At 39.0% G+C, this 8003-nt stretch overlaps 2 long non-coding RNA genes across 2 annotated transcripts; one reads left to right on the forward strand and one right to left on the reverse strand.

The window, feature by feature from the left end:
- Positions 1–638: 638 nt before the first annotated feature.
- Positions 639–2500, reverse strand: LOC125478313. The gene is made up of 2 exons (XR_007259185.1): positions 1352–2500; positions 639–958 (listed from the first exon to the last, which is right to left on the reverse strand). It is a non-coding gene; the product is annotated as an uncharacterized LOC125478313 (long non-coding RNA).
- A 532-nt stretch (positions 2501–3032) lies between these two features.
- LOC125478296 lies at positions 3033–7041 on the forward strand. The gene is made up of 2 exons (XR_007259180.1): positions 3033–3293; positions 3742–7041. It is a non-coding gene; the product is annotated as an uncharacterized LOC125478296 (long non-coding RNA).
- Positions 7042–8003: the final 962 nt, after the last annotated feature.

An 8003-nucleotide genomic window follows, 5' to 3' on the forward strand; every position in this document is an offset into this window, starting at 1 on the left:
CGAGTTGTTTGTGTGGCACCCAATAAAAAGAAAAAGAAAAGAGTTAAAGGCCAATTCTGATTGAGAGTGGGAACCTTACTTAATCAAGTATTAGTCAATAAAGTACTTTTTTTTTTTGTGTTTTTTATTTTTTTGTGGTGTACATTGCACTCGCTGGGCTATGGGGCTGCTGTCCTGAAAGTGGTGTCCCATTCATGTCTCATTCTTTATTTGTTTGACTCGTCTACTACCACTTGACTATAAGGTACCGTTTGGTACGCAGACGGGACAGGACGAGACGAGACGGAACAGGACGGGACAGAACTGAGGTTCCGTGTTATATTTCGCACCCGTAGGATGGAACAGGACGGTTGTTTCGTTTTGTGTTTGGTATGTGCTGGACGGAATAGAACCAAAAGATTAAATGACTAACCTACCCCTATTCCGTTTGTTGTTTGGTGCAATGCTGCACTATGATCTCCATTTCCAACGATGCTTGCAATTTCAAGCCTTCAAATCCGTAAGTTCGCTTAGGAAAGACTAATTAATTTGATCTTACCTTTAGAGACACCTAGTTGATCACGTTTTCCAGAACCAAATCCATAAACTTCATCTCCTGAAACACATGCAGCATATTGATTGCAGAAAACATCATACACTACGACAAATGGGTTATATCGATTAAAGGGAATGACTTCTTGTAGTACAAAAACCCAAAGCTTTAAGCATGTAACGAAACATATACATCCGCATAAATCAGCCTCACTACATTTAAAAAATTGTGTTTGCCAGAAACATACAAGATCAACCTTACAATCTACCTTTCAGCAAAACAAGTCAATGGCGCATTCCGCATGTTATTATCTCCACATGCTTATCAACCAACAAGGAGACTTTGACAGGACGGCGCTGTGACTGGAATCACCATGCCCGAGTTGACCAAACGAGTCATCTACACATGTGAAAAGATCCCCTACGTCTGAAAACAAGCATACGGAAATATACGATGAGCGTTACTAACCCTCCTCCAATTGTAAACAATAGGCTTAATTATACACACTGACCAATAATCAGTAAAATAACCATTAAAATGCTTCAAATTGATTAACATTTCAGTTCACCAAATGCAGAAAGAACCAGCTTTTTCCATCATATAAAGCCAAGCTCACAACCAAACCCACTAAATTGCACATATTGGAACCATATCTAATCTTTACAAACCAGAATCGTAATAAACCTTAAAAATCAGACTTTGTTTGTTTTCCCAAACAAAGTTAAACTAGAGAAACCAAGAAAACTAACTTATTTTCTCATAGTTATCCTATTTTCCCAGAAAATTGAAATTTTCCATGAAATAATCAAGAAAACGAACCTAGAGATGCAGCGGCTATGGGAGAAGATCGAGATCGAACCTGGTGATGCAGCAGCTACCGAAGAAGATCAAGATCAAACCTGGAGATGCAACTGCTACGGGAGAAGATGAGGAGGAAGGCTACGGGAAAAGGTAGCAGCAAGCAGAGAAGATGGAACGAAGAAGATAGAATTTTAGGGTTTGTTTTTTGGATGGTGTAAATATTGAAAAAGATAAGGGGTATTTTTGTCTTAAATGGTTATAATTTTGTGTTCCACGGATGTGGAACGAGTCGTTCCAAGGGGGAGGCGGAACCAAAATTCACCCAAAATTCGTCTAGCGGGACAACGCGTTCCACCCTTTTTAGGCGCACCAAACGTAGGACGGAACACCTCGTCCCACTTCATTTCGTCTCGTCCCACATACCAAATGGTACCTAACATAACTCTGTTAACTTTTAATAATTTAAAAAAATAAATAATAAAAAGTAAATTAAAACCAGGCGTAGAGTCCCCTCAGAGCACTTCCACCGGAAGCAAAAGAGGCCGGCACCCGGTGGAAAAAACAAGCTGAGACTCAGCCAATCAACTCCAGCCCGTGGAATAGACTGACACCTAGCCCAAGCCAGTCCACAAGTCAGCCTAAAATCGACAAAGGAAGGAGACGGCTCATCTGACGCCTGGCTAATGTCATGGCTACAGTCTCTCTCATCTAAAACCCCATCCGACTCCTGGAACCCCATCCCGATCCTTGGAACCTATCCTAATCCCTGGAACACATCCCAATCCCTGGAACCCTATCAACCCCCTTCCCTTGATAAATCCATATATTCAACACCATGTCCCCCTTCTAAATCATGATCTTCCTGCAACTCGGATCGTCGTCGATCGGTTGATTAACTCGGATCTTCCTGCAACTGGAATTTTTTTTCTGTTTTGTATATTTTCGATGAATTTTTGAATATGTAGGTGTTGATTTTTGGGGGTTTACGATGTGGGCAGGTCCAGTATGGTGAGTGTCCATGTTCAGAATAGGTTAGATTTGACGACGTGGTGTACAGAGAGGAAAAAAAAAAGGAAGAACAAGAAGAAGAAGAAGATGGTGTATAGAGAGAAGAAAAAACAGGGAAAAGTGGGAAGAATAACAAGAAGAAGAAGAAGACGGGATAGGTGTCAGAGAAAAGAAGTCAAAAATTTAAAAACTAAATTATTATTTTATAATAAAAATTAATAATATTTTAATAAAATTGATTAGGCTATTTTTTGTTAGGGGTGGAGATGTTTTGGTCTATTAGTGTTCATTGAGGTCTATTACTGCTTACTTGAATGGATAAATGAGCTAGGTACTGACGTAAAGCCTTTAGACGTGAAATTACTATCAGTTCTTGCAAACCACAAAACAATTGACCTCAAATCCTAATGAAAGATCAAATTCCAAATTTGCATCCCAATTTTCCCTAGGAACAAACTGAAAATTCTCTTTCCGGGAAGTCAAAGAAGCGGAAAAGAAAAGCATCGCCGCTTCGTCGGCGGTGGGTGAGGTTGATAGGACCCAGACCTGCAATGGTCTCAACCGGCAATGACAGCTATGGCGATGGAACGTAAGGAAAAGGGTCGGGAGAGAGAAGGAAGAATATTCTATTGATTAATTCAACAATGCCCATACAATTTTCTTTGGCCACCATACATGTGTGCCAGCTGGAAACAACTAACTAATCAAATGGACTCTCCTAGACACGTTATTACAATTGAACCCCAAAACAAAAAACCCTTACAATGAACCAAAAATCCCTTACCAATCAGTCCCATTTCACTACTACTTATTTATTTCTTCTACTGAGCGATCCCTCCTTACAGTTCACAACAATGCTCTCCCCTTCGAACAACCGTGTCCTCAAGAGGTCACCACAACGTTACTGGATGATGAAGACTCTAATGAGATTGGAGTTCTTGGAGAGGCATTGGTATCTTCAACCTTCACAGCTAGTACATCGATTTTAATTGTGCAAAAAAGTGAATTTGCTCATGATTCATGATTGAGGGAACGAATGGGACTATGTCGTGGGAGCAGAGCCCAGTTGGAGTACCAAAACCCACGATACATAGCACAACTCTCCCTCTCTCTCCCCCCTTTGAATTGCTTTGAGATATTGCACAACATGCTAGATATGTTTTGAGATATTGCACGACATACTAGGTTTTGAGATATGTTTTGAGCCCAATTGGAGTACAATATGTGCGAGATATGTTTTGAGATATTGCACGACATGCTAGGTTTCGGAAAAACCTATTTTTATCATGATATATGTGTTTTCATAAAACCTTGGGATTTGTATGTTGATAACTGTTTTTATTATATATATATATATATATCAACTTGGTTTACTCATGTTTGTTTTGCACCCCCTTCAGGACTAGAATTGAGGTATACAATCCCGGCTTCAAGACACTTCCGCAGAGGCATATTTGAGTCCTCTTGGTGTAGGACTTATTATTTTATTCATTCAATTTTTATATAAATTCTTTTAGTATTTTAGATTAGATGTGTCTTTGAACACGTTATTGAAATGCATATTCATTATATTTTAAATTTATAAGTCTTATTTATTTCTTGTTCTCAGCATTTGCATTCAATAAATGACTTTCATCACCCTGGGATGTCGGCTGGCATGTACCTACACTGGTATTCGGGAAATATCAGGATCGGGGCATGTTAGATTGGTATCAGAGCTTGGTTTGTTTAGAGCATACTTAGGATCTTCTCTTACTATAGTAGTGTGTCAGTCATGACATCATTTGGGTGTCACAACTTTCGGAATTGTTGTCTTTTGGCACGGTTGTGCAATCTTCATCATGCTATGAATTGTCACATCCTATTGAAGGAGACGAACTCGTGTCCGGATTGTGCCTCATCAGTGACATGTTTGATTTGTTGAACGACTTTCAATATAAGACGATACCCTACGACGTGCATTCCCTGGGGAATGGCGGGCATAGTCGGTGTTACTTGGAAGAGACGTGTTTTAGAAATCTTAGTGTGAGGAAGTTTGGTCAAGACTATCTGTAGATCTGAAATGGCGATGCCACTCTGCAACACGCGTTTCCTAGGAATTGCGGGCGGAGTAGGCTCTACAACAAAATCTTGGGAAACGGAAGAATCTTGGCGGTACGAGTTGGTTAAGATCAACTAGAAACTTGAAACAGTGATATCACTCTGCGACATGCGTTCCCTAGGAATGGCGGGCATAGTCATATCTTAGTGACCAGGTGGGCACCGTGGATCCAAATGTCTATGGCAGGCTCCAAACCATATATCATAGCCTCCTAGCTGCTTATACCATTTGATTTTCCCAGTGTCCAAATCAAGAGCTACCATGGATTCGGAGTGGTTTTCGGGCTCAATGCAGGCCTCTGGATGAGAAGGTACTATCTGATTGTTTTCCTTCTCCTGGCATTCAATTATCCGCGGAGGAGCTGAGTACAGGTTCGATGTGGCAACGAAGACAAGGTTCCGAGGGACATCAATGGAAGGGCTGCTTCCCCATATTGCTGCTCCTGCATACTCATTAAACTTGCCGAAATTGTCAGGCAACATGAAGGTCTGCCACAGGATTTTGCCCGTTCGGACGTCTAATTTCGATACGCTCCCACGAAACGTACAGCATTGTTCGATGGTGAGTCCTTCTAGTGACAATGTTCCAACATAGTAACCACTACAAGAAATTGAAATGTAGTGCCATAAAATTACATTAATACAACTCTTTGTGATTTAAAGATTGATTAATTACAATGCAGATTACATTTTTTCTAGCAGAGTACATGTGATGAGAATTAAAATTACAAAAAATTAGGAGAAGTGCTATCCACATACATTTTTTTACTTTCCATACATTCTCAATTTTCAGATGTCGGATTGAATAAAATAAAAAATTTAAAATAACAAAGAGTATGTGAGAAATAAAAAATAAAAAATATGCGGATAGCACCACAGAAATTAAATGTTTTCTTGATAGGATTAAAACATTGTCATAAACCTTAAAAAAAAAAAAAAAAAAAAAAAAATTCTCGGAAGTCAAGTTGCCAACAAGTCTTAACATATTTGTATTGTTGATTAACATATGCAGAAACTACAGTGTGAATAAAAAAAAGACTTTGGATTATTAGAAATTGGCATATTACTTAAAGAGTAATGCTAGGGAAACTAAATTTACAAACTAAATGATGTGTCATCAATAAGAATAAACACGTTTATAAACGTGTAAGTAATAAACCAATCATTAACTTCCATATCTTTTAATTTTCAAAAATTTATCTATAAATTTGATCTTCTTAGTATTACTCTTACTTAAAGGCATAAAAAATTGTTATACTTCTATCCTAGCAGAACAAAAATAGCCAAGAAGCACGTGGTGTTGCTTATCTTGTTGCTAACTTCTTGTTTCCAAGTAACACCATTGACTGACTCATAAGTTATTAATATTATAATGAGTATGAGGGAGACTCCATGCGAGCTAGGTTTACGACTCTGTATTCAGGATAAGGAAGTACTTCTGTTCATAAGTATTTTCGTTGGCGATGCTTTTGTTAGAAACACACACAGAGTCGTTCCAGGGGGAGACTGAACCAAAATTCATCCAAAATTCGTCCTGTGAGACAACTTGTTCCACCCGTTTTAGGCGCACCAAACGTGAGACGGAACATCTCGTCCCACTTCATTTCGTCCCGTCCCACGTACCAAATGGTACCTAACATAACTCTGTTAACTTTTAATAATTTTAAAAAATAAATAATAAAAAGTAAATTAAAACCAGGCGTAGAGTCCCCTGAGTTCTTGCAAACCACAAAACAATTGACCTCAAATCCTAATGAAAGATCAAATTCCAAATTTCCATCCCAATTTTCCCTAGGAACAAACTGAAAATTCTCTTTCCGGGAAGTCAAAGAAGCGGAAAAGAAAAGCATCGCCGCTTCGTCGGCAGTGGGTGAGGTTGATAGGACCCAGACCTGCAATGACAGCTATGGCGATGGAACGTAAGGAAAAGGGTCGGGAGGGAAGGAAGAATATTCTATTGATTAATTCAACAATGCCCATACAATTTTCCTTGGCCACCATACATGTGTGCCAGCTGGAAACAACTAACTAATCAAATGGACTCTCCTAGACACTTACGTTATTACAATTGAACCCCAAAACAAAAAACCCTTACAATGAACCAAAAATCCCTTACCAATCAGTCCCATTTCACTACTACTTATTTATTTCTTCTACTGAGCGATCCCTCCTTACGGTTCACAACAATGCTCTCCCCTTCGAACAACCGTGTCCTCAAGAGGTCACCACAACGATACTGGATGATGAAGACTCTAATGACATTGGAGTTCTTGGAGAGGCATTGGTATCTTCAACCTTCACAGCTAGTACATCGATTTTAATTGTGCAAAAAAGTGAATTTGCTCATGATTCATGATTGAGGGAGTGAATGGGACTATGTCGTGGGAGCAGAGCTCAGTTGAAGTACAAAAACCCACGATACATAGCACAACTCCCTCTCTCTCTCCCCCCTTTGAATTGCTTTTTCCTTGTTCCTCAGAAACCTAAAAATTGTAGATCTGTTTGTTATTTGGATTGTGATATATACCCAGTGAGCTTACATGATAAATTTGATTCAACAATTAAACAACTGTGAATAACGAATGCAAAATAAACAGACCCTACAACATACTATGACTGAATGTAACTTCTCCATTTCTTGTTTTACGAAGTCGAAAATATAGAGAATTAGAAAGTGGCAGAAGGGATATAGAGCAGAGAAATAAGAGTGTGTTATTGCAAAATATTCGATGATTTGTTCTGATACAAAATATATTCACTCAGATAGTTGACTTGACTTTATACAGCATATAACAGGCAATTAATTATTTACATAAAACATTATGGAGAGATTGGTGGGATCTAATAACTAATAATTATTTATATAAAACAATATGGAGGAAGGGGATCCTTTCCTAATCCCATCTATCAAATTCACCAATTCGAGCTCTTGAAATTTGATCCAAGGGCTAAAGTTATTATAACTTCTAAAGAAGCCCCTGTTTTTAGCCGTTGGATCAAATTTTAAGGTCCTGAATAAGCGGACTCGGTGAATTTGGTGGAAGAGATCCGGAGAGGATCCCACTGCTCGGTCCCCACTTGGTATGAATCTCTTCTCCACATTCCTAACTACATTTTGGCTTTTTAATCACTCAGTTTGGTTAAGTAGTGGAGAAGTTACGAAGCTCTGAAAATTTCCCAAACTTTTGGCAAAAAATCCAATTTTCCGACTAGCACCCCCCATTTCGAGGCGTTTTCTGACCAAACGGCGATTTGGCCGGCGTGCAGGGTATCAATCTTTTCATCTCGTCGAGTAATACAACTTTCATGTATTGGATCACTTGATTTGGATGAGTAACAAAGAAGTTATGAGCCTTGGAAATCAATCTAGAAACTGGTCAAAAGCTCAGCCTGAAAACGGATCAACCCAACCCGTTTGCTTTAAAACTCAAACCCATTTGGGCTGAGACTTAGCCCAATTACCCCAAACCCAAATCCTTTTAAGTCTAGGCCTTGGGCCGGATTACCCAAGCCCAACCCAATTATTTCTATTTATTTAGTTTTCTGTTTTAAAACCCCCAAT

The sequence above is a fragment of a genome, unplaced genomic scaffold, assembly GCF_019419815.1.
Source record: "Pyrus x bretschneideri cultivar Hongxiangsu unplaced genomic scaffold, Pyrus_bretschneideri_v1 Contig24, whole genome shotgun sequence".
NCBI classification, from domain to species: Eukaryota; Viridiplantae; Streptophyta; class Magnoliopsida; order Rosales; family Rosaceae; genus Pyrus; species Pyrus x bretschneideri.